Raw genomic sequence first — 10,316 nt, 5'->3', positions numbered from 1 at the left:
TAATATGCCAAGGCTTCCTTCATGCTGTCAGGAGACAAACCACCAGAGCTTCTCAAACTCTCTGCTTAATGGAACGCTATTTGTGGTCAGATTGGATAGCTAATGGTGGTCCCGTTGAGGGTAACTCTCCAAATTAAATAGCATGGATTCACATCTGTCAGACAAAACCAGGAGGCTCTTTGTAATCAATGACCCAAACCAAGAGAGGCTCCACAGGGGGCACCTCTGCTATGATGGCAGCAAGCGTAAGGAGCCACCAGGGATGGAGGCAGCTCACCTGCACTAACAGCCACTGTGCTGGGCTTGTGGTGTACACCAGAACCTGGGAAGGAGCGCCAGCAGGGTTAATGTACATTTATAGAACAGGTCAAACTACTTCAGCCAGGCACTGATTTATAATGCAGGAGTGCAATGTGACTAAACTGTAAAGGGAATTCTTGTTTTTCTGTGCAAACATTGCCGTCGGTGTTGTGTTAGAATGTTGAACCCCATTAATTTTATCACTCCCCCTCTCTTGTTTCTCTACGTCTCTAAATTTTGTTTGGAGGAGAGACTAGCAAGACCTCCCGCTGCTGTGGAGAATTTCCTCTCGTTGTTAATTTTCCCTGCTCCATATGGCGCCACAGACACTTCACCTGCAGGCTGTAGCAGGCCGTGCGGCAGCCAGAAGACATCCTCAGGCTCAGGCTGTCATTTACGCAGGCCTGTGCATCTGCCTGAACAGAAGAGAGCACAACAGAACAGAAACAGCCCTTCCTTTCACCTTACAGCCTGAGTCCAGCACCAACCACCTGACAAAATCAGGCTCTGACATATAATGAAACTCTGTTTGAAAGTGGTGTCAGGTCTCTCTTTTCATGCAATATCCTCACCAGTATTTTTGAAGCTGGTAAACAGCCAGAGATCATGCCATGTAAGTGTGTGTGTGCATGTGCCCAATAGTCTGTCAGTCTGTCTTTGAGCATGTGCATGCACGTGTGCTCAAGTGTGTGTGTGTGTGTGTGTTTTCAAGGGGAGCTGAAGTTTGCCTATGGCAGATCTATGGAAGAAAGGGTTTCATCCTGGTTTGTCATTGATTAGAGAAGGGTCTTTAATTCCTTCCCACCCCATGTTGTGATTCATTTGCATTTTGTGTCAGGAGGTAATGGAGTTTTGCTCCATGGTTTGCTCTGAAAATCTTGAAGATGTGGTCTAATGTGCATACAGCCGCTAGCAAAGAGCTTTCTGATTGATAAGTTCTCTTGCTGGTTCTTTTTTTGTTTTTTCTTTTCTTTTCTCATCTTTGGGAAGGACTCTTAAACACTTGGACTGAGAGATAATTTGAAGCCTCTAACAATCCATGATTATTATTATTACAAATTATTTACAGCTGACGTCTGTGTTTGCAATAGAGCTCTGCTGTGGTTTTCTGTTCATATTACATCAAATCAAGTACATGTGCAATCAGAAAATCTGCTTCCCATGAAGAAGACAAGTTGTTTAGTTATTTATTTTAGTTTTTTATCCCATTTATTTGAGAGTTACCATTTAATCTACTTCCTTTTTTTATCTTAATCTCAAAATCTTTAGCAATTAAAGCTGAAAACATTTCCAAATAATTAATGTAACATGATTTGACTTTATTTATGCAGTCTCAGTTGCGCAGAAAAAAAAATCAAGCATCCTTTTCCAAATGAGGTGACAATTTGGTAATTACTGCCTGATGATTCTTGAAATCTTTGAACTAATTTGCAGCAGTAATGGCTGTGAGCTGCTGCTGTCCCTTGTCATTCCAGCACATGCCCTCATTTTCAATGAATCTTAAAGGGTTCCTGTTCACAGAGATCTGATTTTCCCATTATGTCTGAGATGAGATACGAGGTTAGGGGAAGCTGCCGTTGCAGCTGGATTGTCTGTGGGTTGGTGAGAGGGGCTGGTTTTCTGAGCAAAGTTGGGAAAATGTGGTGATAAAATTTGTCAGCCTCTGGGGGAGGCCGTGCTCAGGGTCGCGGCTAAATCTGTGTGCCATGGGCAAAAGGCTAGCCTATAATTCCAGCACAGACGAGCAGAGAGCTGACCTCAGTGCAACTGAAGCTGAGCCACACTGATTTTTGCCCACCTGCTGGAGAGTCTGCGGGATAATGATGAAGGCAAAGGGAGAGATGGGGATCGCTCTGACTTTCTTTACTTATCTTCTTGTTTTGGTCTGTCTATATAGGGAAGCCTGTGTCTTTGCACATTAATTGTATGGTTTTCCTTTACTCACCCTCAACAGAAAACAGGTGTTCACATAATGGTGCCGTCTTTGAAGTAGCACAATACATTTTCAAGGAATTCTTTTAATTGACAAAGGAATAACTTCAGTATGAAAAGGCTTGCACTTTTGCAGTTTTCTATTTAAATCCACACATTGATATTCTGTTATATAAAAATGTTGCATCAACATGCAATCATGTTAATACATCTTACCTATTGTGAGTCATGGCTCATTCATCTGATAAATATGTAAATTAAAATGTTTTAAAGTTGATAGCCTGCATTAATCTCATTTGGAGGACTTAAACCAAATTAAATGTAAAAGTGTAGCTCATAACAGTTTGGAAAGAGTGTGGTGAAACCATCTCTAAATTAAAAAGGAAATGAACGGGGTACAGAAGTTTTTTTTTTTATTACAAATGTTAATGAAAAATGTTATTGACTTGAACAAATGGAGAATACACCTGGAAATGTGTATTAAACCCCCTTTCCAATTTCTCTCTCTATGTAGTTTGCAATTATAGTTATTTCAGCAATAGTGGGGGAATTAATTTTGCGTGCAGACTGATAATGTTAGCGGTGTAAGAAGAATGGATATTGTGTTGGATAGGGGGTCTCTGGGTATTTACAAGGAGTGGAGGGAGCAAAGCTTTATTTAATTGAGAGAATGAATCAATAACAGCTGCAGCGCTTTGTCAGAGGAGGCCTTGTGAAATGAGCAAGTGATTTAATGTGGACAATGTGAGGCCAGATGGATAGCTGATTGAAGGGGTGCATTCTGGGTGGAAGACTGTCAAGTGTAGCTAGATGCAGGTGGGTATCTTAAAAACTTAACAAATTACAAGGACAAGTACTTTCATGGAAGATTTTTTGTCTGAAGAGTAGCAAGAACAATTTGATAGTGTTGTCTTTTTTCTGACAAGAATATTGGCCGCTTCTTTATCACTCATAGACGTGCATTAACATTTCTCAATCAATAAATAATAGTAGGCAGTTTCAGCTTCTCCTTCCTATTTCAATTTATCTATTTGTTTCAGCTATTAACAGTAAACAAATAACCCTCATGTATGCCCTTGTGAAGGTTTAAAAAGTTTGGGATCTGATTTATTTATTCATTTAAGCAGGGTTTTGTTTTTTGTTTTTTTTTTCTGAGAACTTACACCCTTTTCCTCAGTAAAAAAAAGGTCTCAGTGTGTATCAGTAGACACAAAATTTGTTATTCCTCACTAGTTACATCTCAGTATCCAGTTCTCCATTGCTGCTGGATGTTGGCAAATGTTTTCTCAGATCTCACATACGCATCATTGCGCTCACACCACTGCTGAAATCCTTTTTTAGAAAAATCAATCTTTAAGGTAAATTAGTCTCCCTGCACACTGGCAGACATCCCAGTATGTAAATTCATGTGCTAATTCACAACGTGATTTCATCTCAACTTCCAAGCAAATGAGATTTTAATTGAAAATGAGATCTTTCATAGACTCTCTCGAAGGAGAAATGCAGCAGGGGAATGATACTTTTCAAAGACTGTTTTAAGAGACAAGAACACTTTTTCCCTCTTCCGAGCCATTTACAAAAAACACTGCATGTTCCTCAACATTGCCCACAACCTGCAGGTTAGTGAAAAGGCAGAGTGAAATTAACATTGTGCTTCAGCTCCTTGTCCGTATGAAGAGGCGGGCTGTTAACATTCGTGTTTTTTCATTATGCTAATGGTGTTAGCACATGCCCACAGATTGCCACCAGTGGTGCAGTAATTTTGTCTTGCTGATCATAAAGTGTCCGAGTGGGTCATTTTGATTATGACATGCTAATTACATATTTCCTCCCTTGTTTGTGTATTCTTTCCCCCAAAACTAAGAGCAACCTGTCTTTAATGGTAAGCTTTTATGAGTTGGAGGAAAGAAAATAGGAGGAAGAGATTTCCTGACGGCTATGTTGCATGCACGCTTCACTGCTTCCCTTTAAACTTCCCAAATTGTGTTTCACAATAAATAGATGCCCAAGCCCTTAACTGCCAGTATTAGATTAGATACCATTAGATGTAATAGAAAATTCCCACCCTGTAATATTTTCATAAGAGTTTGAGGCATTTGATTAATCTGACCACATTTTATTGCATTAATGATTTTTCCCCTTCCACTCTGTGGTAAAGACATTGCATACAAGCTAATGCTGTTTTTTTTTTCTTCTCCCCTCTCTGCTCACTCTCATTCATCCTCAGCCGTTATAGCAATGCATTGTTGATGAGGTGAGTCGCCGTCTTATGTGCTTTCACTCCTAAAGTCATTCCTAATGGAGTGGAAACCTTATATTTTGTTTCCTAATGAAGCACAGGAGTGGCAGACAGCTCCGCTTGGGCTGTCCTATGGCTGCCTGCAGGCTGAAGTCACCAGCCCGAGCCAAGCTGCTCCGAGGGAGCCAGCGGGAGATGTTGGGCCGGGGCAGCAGACAATTTCTGTTGCAGCTTATACACCGGCTGTAGAAAAAGTGTAGATAAAAATCTGAGAAATAATAATAATGATAATAATAATAAGTGCAAATGTTGAGGATGCATTTAGATACATGAAAATACTGCAGCATTATTGTGCTCCATTACAAGTACAGAGTTTTGCATTAAAATTTTTACTTAACTCTAAAAGTGTAATCAACAATATCAAGCTTACTTATAAAATTAGAAATGCACATATTCATATTCTTACCAAAGAAAAAATATTTTTGAGAAAATTTATATTTGAGTCATGTCCATTTGGCAGACATGATGCTAATGCCAGTTAGCATAGAATAGCACATTGCCTGTTAACATGTGGAAAAGTCGCTAACCTGAAATCGTCAACTTAACAGTAAATACACAAATAAAAGTGGGAGTTGTGAGGAAATACAGTAGACACATGCAGTCACAAGAGCTGTCTGTACAGATCTCAAACACACTAGCCTCCAAGATAAAATATATTCAGCTTCATAAACAAATATGTGAAATAACAAAATAAGTGCTTCAGAGAAACAACCAGCTGACAAATTTCTAGCAAGCAGCAATTTTTTACCTTGGGTGTCTGCAGTAATGTTAAAGTCGCCCCTTATTTGGATGCTGTCTTGTCTTTGTCTTAGCTTACCAGACAAACCTAAGCTGGATGTCACCCATGATTCAACCCTGAATCACCATTAATTAAAAGTGTTTGTTTTTTTTTTGTTTTTTTTTTATATTTAAGTTCAGACTTTCTAGGATGAGTCTGTCAGAATTTTTTGAATTATGCTACTTTTTTTTTTTTTATCCACAATCAAATGAAATGTCTGGTTGCTGCATTTGTTACAGAGTCAATAAGAGTGCCCTCTACCCAAAGGAACCTGTGATTGGCCAAAGTTTCCAGAGATGAAATTGAGGTATGTGAATGTAGATCCTTCTTAGAACTCTTGAATTACAGTTGGTTGAGAGGTTATTGTGATTTTTTTCCCCCCTAAATTCACCCAAGAAAAATAAAAATGTAAAACAAAACAACTGTTTCTACTTCAAGCTGAATATTTTTTTAGGAAAATTTCAATGTAAAGGTAAATACGTAAACTTAAACCTCCTATCTATTGTTAAATCCAGCTGAATTCCAGTACATAAACACCTCTACAGAATTGAATAAATTAACCTTCTGTGATGTCACCCTCTGGTTTGTGATTTGCCATTTTGAAGCATAAAGTTTCGCCTTTGGTCATGGCCATGTTTGTCTAACAGAAGTGACCTTATTTGGAACAAGAGTGGAGCTTGAGGCTGCAATGTGAAAGCTGACTGGGCAAAGGTGCATTTATTTGATAACTTATAAAATCTTAAATAACATGCAGAGAGCACACCAGCACTCTAATTGGAGGGAGTAAATCTAAATAAATAATATAGACAATCAGTGATGTAGCCATTCAAGGAACTTCAACACCGGTTTCACATCTGACAGTGGATTTGACTCATGAGTCATTTGTAGATTCTGTGATGTCATCTCTATAACAAAGCCAGCTTCTAGCCAACAGCAGGTCAAACTCAAGAATACTATTCAGATTTCCATTAACAATATTGAGGATTTGATGGCCCGGACTAGGCCCTGCTTAAAGCTCGGTTTAACCAGAAAGGAGGATGCAATGGGTCTGTGCACTTGGTGTATGTAGAAAGTCTGAGCTATTCTGAGCTGACGTTTCACAGCAAGGTCACTTTTAAAACAAAATGTCTCCTCAGCTATCTAGGTCACAGCACATTCTGTTACTTTCTCCGAAACTTCCCTCCTTCCTTCCTGCCACCGCTTATAATTAAACACACACAATTATCCCAAATTTAATGGGATTCTAGGACCAGGGTTTTATTTAAGAGGTAATGAATAATATTTTAATTGCATATGTAACTGTGAGATCAAAATGTGCTTCTCTCATCACGTGTAATTACTATCACATTTTACGTATCCTGAAATTGTAGTCAATAACTGATGAGTGTCTTTTTTTTTTTGTCTTTAAGGTCACTGTGTAGCAGATACTAATTGTAAAATGACCCAGTGGGGGGAAAGAGGAGGCTTAAGCACAGTTAAAACATATGGACAGTGTTCTATTGTTTATTGATGTCTGTAATTAATGATATAATGCATGTCACTGAAGTAGTTTGACCTCTGATCCAATCATTATTCAGAGTGTAGCAGCATCAATCAAACTGTGCTTTTCTCAGATCTATTTCTGTACACCCCCTCAGGGAGAGATGGAGCACCCACTGTATCCTCATTTGTATTCAGCTGACCATGGCTTAGTATGAATGGTTTAGACATCTGTGTATCAGAGACAGACAGGATGAGAAGCAGTCATATAAGATTTCAAAAGCTACCACAGAAGTTCATGAAGACTAAATTGCATGGTTCGCTGCCTCAAACTCCCAAAAAGTGATTTTCTTTATAGGACTTTAGTGTATTTACTGCTTCTTTTTCTCTCTCTTCCAGCCTGGAAGCAAAAAATATTTACTTGTCTTTGTGAGATGGTGTTTTGTGTTCACTAATAGTAGGCTCAGTGGTGTTATTCACCCTCTCCACATCATAATATGAATGTTTGCCTTTTGGATGGGGTGCTAGCCAGATTGTTTGGGCTATCTGGAAGAAATGACATGCATCATCGCCCAGCCTGAGGTTTAGAGGTTGTGTTGATGTCCCACTCCAGCAAGCATCCAAAGCCCTCCTTGGGACTGGCATATTAGAATAAGTCATTTCATTGTTAATTTAAATGGTTTAATACATCACTCTAAGGTAACAGAGTGATGTGAGCAGCAGAGGGAACAAGTACAAGAAAGAAAGAGAGATGCCAAAGGGTGTTTCTTTAATATCAAATGAAATTGAATCCTGTGTTTCCTCACTTTTGCTGTTTCTCAAGCAGCTCCCAGGCTATTAACAGAAAGCTGCAACACAATTGGTTCAGTCTTTCAGTTCTTTAATTTCACCACATCTCCCAGATGTTAGGTCTTTGTCTCCGTGCTGATCCCTGGCTGATCTATGGTGTTGTCTTTATTCTGCCTCCAGTCCATTGTGGCTGTGTGTTGTGTTATTGGGTCAGGTGAATCTATCAAGGACAGAGAGTTGGGCAGTTCACACACCAGGGGGATAATTACAGGGTGATTGGTGTCCTCACGCTCTCTGCTCTCACTATCTTTGTCTCTTCCCTGCTAGCTTCACCTTTACATAAATGCACACAGCATGTGTGTTATTGGAAGTCAACCAAAAAAACAACAAAGTGCTCAGTCCAGGGATGTTGGCCCTCTTACCTGCTCTATCTCCTGGGCTCAGTTTTAAACAGCTGTGTTTGCTTGATAGAAAACATATACAACCGTTGTTTACAGATGTTTGTGTACTTACAAGAGCTCATCCAGTAAAACACGAGAGACTGTAGCCTTGAATTCTCTGCCACCTCATCTACAGCTATTATTAACCTAACCTCCTCCCACAGATAGTTCATCACAGTTCCAGTTTGTCTCACTCAGCCCTGATTCTTCACATCTGCCTGTCCTTTCTGGGTCATAATGACACACTGTCACAGGCTGCCGCTCAGGTAAAAATTAATTACTTTGTAAAACAAATTCATTTTGTGACCCTCAAAAGAAAAGGTTTAACAGTTTGGTGTGAGGAGTGGGGGGTGAAGGGGGTGCTTTCAAGCTGATAATTGCAGTTATTTTCTAAAGTATTGACACCCTCTTTTTTCCCCTTTTAAATAGACTTTTAAACAATTTACAAATAAGTCAATTTGATGAAGAGAAATAAAAAAAAAATGGAAAAAGTGGTGCATGCATATACATTATATTTACTCCTTAGGAAAGAGTACATTTTCTTCAGAAATCTGGAACAGCACAAATCAAGAGGCATCACCAAGCGAGTGACACCATGAGGACATGAAGACCAAGGAGGTCTCCAGACAGGACAGGGCCAAAGTTGTATAGAAGTACAAATCAAGGTTGGGCTTTTAAAATATCAGAAACTTTGAAAATCCCACAAAGCAACAATAAACGCATCATTATAAAATGGAAATAATATGGCACCCCAGCACATCTGCTTTAAGAGGGCCATCCACCAAAACTCACAGACTAGGCAATGAGGGCATTGGTGAAAGATGCAACATAGAGGCCAAAGGTCACCCTGAAGGAGCACAGCAGAGACTGGTATATCTGCCCACAGGACCACTTTAAGCTGTACACTCCACAGACCTGGGCTTTATGGAAGAGTAGTGTGCTGGTGGCAGCATCATGCTGTGAAGGTGCTTTTCCCAAACCAGTTTAGTTCTTCCAGAGATCTAAGACTGGAACCGAGGTTCAGCAGGAGAATGATCCTAAGTACACACTAAAGCAACACTCAAGGGGAAATATGCTGGAATAGCTCAGTCAAAGTCCAGACTTCAATCCAGCTGAGAATCTATGACATAACCTGAAAATTGCATAACACCAGCAGAGCCCATCTGACTTGAAGGAGCTGGAGCAGTTTTGGTCATGTGCCAAGTTAATAAAGACTAAGTGACTTGCAGCTGTAATAGCTGCACAACGTGGATCTGCAAAGTACTGACTTTTGGGTGCAGATGCATGCATACAGCATTTTTCTCTCCTTGGTGTTTTTTCTTCTTCTTCTTCTTCAATTTCATTTAAACAATTTACTCTATATTTTTTATTTTTTTATTTTTTTGCTTTTTTTCATAAAAATCCCTCCAAAATGCATAAAGATTGTAGTAAAAGAAAAACACAAAGGTGGTCAATAGTTTTGTGATCCAAAGCAAGCTGACCATCATCCAACATATAAACTCTTTCACTACTGTGATCTAATTATATAATGAAACAGTACCAGTTCTTAAATTGTGAAAGACAACTCACTTACCCCTGTTACTCAATATATCTTTATCTTACAGGTCAGAAACTATTTATATTTATTGGTATTTTTTTTTTTTTTCAAAGCAAGTCTTGGTAAGAAAGTGATATTTCCATACATGTTGGACACATCTTGTATTGAAAGGATGCTTTTAAATTTTTGTTTATTGTGGGTTTTATAGTTTGTTTGTTTGTTTTTTTTTTGGGGGGGGGGGGGGGGGGGGGGGGGTCGGGGGGGGGGGGGGGGGTAGTTGAAAACTGGCTTACATTTTTTGTTAGACATGGTGATGACAAGTATGTTGCACATTTTCTCACTTGCATGGAAAAAAATCTAAATGGAAATCTCAGGTTCTCTGTTCACACACAAAAACACACTTTGCACTTCCTGACTTTGAAAGCTGTCAGCAGAGTAGCGGCTGTCCGTTTCAGTACTCCGGACAGTTCCTCCTCAGAGACCTGCAGGATGTTCGAGACTCTCACCTCCTCTGTAAGTCTGACCAGGGACACCAAGACTGAGTCCAGCACTGAGATTTCCCACTTCAATCCCAGATAGTGAGTGTGTATGTATGTGTGTGTGTGTGTGTGTGTGTGTGTGTGTGTGTGTGTGTGTCTCGTGTGTGTGTGTGTGTGTCTCGTGTGCATACATACATGAATCTGTGGAGGCACCCAGCCCATCCCCCATATACGCATATCATCCACCCAGAGCCATTCTATCTGTATGGAAATTTAGGCTCCA

This window comes from Melanotaenia boesemani, chromosome 10 (assembly GCF_017639745.1).
Source record: "Melanotaenia boesemani isolate fMelBoe1 chromosome 10, fMelBoe1.pri, whole genome shotgun sequence".
Lineage (NCBI taxonomy): Eukaryota > Metazoa > Chordata > Actinopteri > Atheriniformes > Melanotaeniidae > Melanotaenia > Melanotaenia boesemani.
Note: the sequence above shows the minus strand (reverse complement) of the source record.